The sequence below is a fragment of the Crassostrea angulata genome, chromosome 4, assembly GCF_025612915.1.
Source record: "Crassostrea angulata isolate pt1a10 chromosome 4, ASM2561291v2, whole genome shotgun sequence".
Classification (NCBI taxonomy): Eukaryota; Metazoa; Mollusca; class Bivalvia; order Ostreida; family Ostreidae; genus Magallana; species Magallana angulata.
Window position 1 is genome coordinate 37,174,552 of NC_069114.1, and position 2,571 is coordinate 37,177,122.

Below are 2,571 nucleotides of genomic sequence, written 5' to 3' on the forward strand. Positions count from 1 at the left end.
ATTAAATCAAAATGCAATCACAGAGGCCATTAGGTTACAAAACAAAAAAAACTGATTTAATATCAAATGCCATTAAACTAGATCTTTATGCTATAAATAACTACAAAAACGAAAGAATACTTAATTAAGTGTAATGTAATATATCACAAACGCTGGCTAAAGCGTTCATTATTCTTTTCTGTGTCATGGTTATTATATGTGTACAAGATATGGCAGGTCAGCATTCATTGCACACTTTGTCTGGTGACAGACTGGATGATAAAGATACGGTGTCAGACTGGATGATAAAGATACGGTGTCAGACTGGATGATAAAGATACGGTGTCAGACTGGATGATAAAGATACGGTGTCAGACTGGATGATAAAGATACAGTGTCAGACTGGATGATATAGATACATGAAACAGTAATACTTGACAGAAAACAGGCAAGTGTCAGACTGGATGATATAGATACATGAAACAGTAATACTTGGCAGAAAACGGGCAAAAACGAAGAAAATCAATCTTCTTCTGTCATTGGAGGACAAATGCATTGTAAACCAAACAGATGTACAAGTATATCTAATTAAAAGTTGAATTAGATGACCAGATGTGGTTGTATGTCAGATGACTTTCAGAGACCGTTAATGGATGCATGTTAATGGCACAACTTTTGGACATACATTGTATGTTATACCTGATTTAAACTCAGAAATTATTCTTATGCATAGTGTTAAAACTGTTAAGTTATCTTATCATGAAATCTTTTGTACATCCCTATCTCCAAAAAAAAAAAAACCAACAAAAAAACTATATATAACATGGGTAGTATATATGATTGCCTATCTTGCATTCCATTTTGTCATAATTATATGCCATTCTTAATGGATTTCACCATTTTACTGCTCTATCAACCTGGAAATCAATAAATTAATAGATTATATACACTGGTAAGCTATGATACAATTTACCATAAATATTCTCGTATCTTAATTATACTCTAAAAGCAATACAAATGGATATTTTTAGGCTATGGACCAGCAGTACAACAGGTACAATTCTAGTGAGACGTTCTATTGTGGGATGCTGATCAACTTAATATTATGAAATTTAATTCAGTCAAAAAATTGTATGCTAGCTGCTTACATGTACCTCTTGCATTCATTGAGAGCATTTAAAATATTTTTAAATGTTTGGATTAAAATTAAAAACTTGTTCACTATTCATTGAAAAAATGCATGAACTAGCTGTACATGTATATGTATCACAACGAACAAATCTTTAAAAAGTATTTCAATCTTCATAAATACTGATAATTTCATACACAACATATTTCAAATAGATAATATTGTGACTTTTAAGTTAGAACCAAAAGAGCAATACAAATCTAATCAATCAAGCAAAAGTCATCTGAATTTTTAAAACAGCAATGTAAACTAAGGATCCAAGAGCTTTTTTATAGATTAAAATACCATGCTGTGCATTATTCAGTTGGTTATGGTACATAGTTCAAGAGACGATCGACAATGGCAGATCTAAACTGTATTCCTTTGAAATATTTCACAATTTGTAAAACACTGGGAGACTGAGAAGTAGCAACATGTACTAGATCAGATGAAATATCAGTTCATGTGGGGTTATTTGACAATTAAAAAAAAATGGTTGGGGAAAGTGTGGAAAAGGGTCAAGATTGAACATTTAGTTTATGAGAAAAAGATGAAAATATTCAAAAGTTTATGACTACTGCATAAGAAACTAAGCAGAAAGCAATACATTGACTGACTGAACTGAGAAGATCTAAAAACCTCATAGCCTGTATAAAATATAGTACCTTCTACACAAAAAACATACATGTATATAACAATAAGTCAAGTTAGAAAAAATTATAAAAGAAATCATAAATTATGATGAAATCTGATACTTTTGAGAGATAAAATTTTGTGTCAAACTAATAGGTTGTCATACATTATAATCATGTACACATAAATATTATATATTACTTTACAAAGGACTAAGTGCGGTTTTATGCATTTTTTGCCCCCCAAATCTAAGTTTAAGAAAGAGCTTTAAAAATAAGGTGAAAGATAGTTAAAATCATGTTGGAAATAAATGTGAAAAAGGTTATCACCACAGTGACGTCATAATGTAGAAATGACGTCATGAAGATTGCATTATTTTGATAAATTGATGATTTGTGGCAAAATATGGGTGTTTTCCGATGGTTTTTCGACTAGGAAACATCGAGCGCAGGCTTGCTCAAGTACCATTTTTTAGTATAATGTGTATAACTATCTGAAGAAAAACATATGTTAAAATCGCACTTGAGCAGACCTGCGCTCTATACTTCCGAATGCAAAATATAGAGCAAAAATGAGAATATTTTCATTTGTTTGCATATTTCCGGGAATTGGGTCATTTAGGTGACGTCATAGATTGACAGCGAATGGGCAATGATGACTAAAATCAACATCAAAGCTATAGGAATTCTCTATACAATGATTTGTGAAGATTTTATTTTTATACGATACAATTTAAAAATTGGTTGAAATCGGGGGCAGATATTTGACCATACCGCACATAGTCCTTTTCT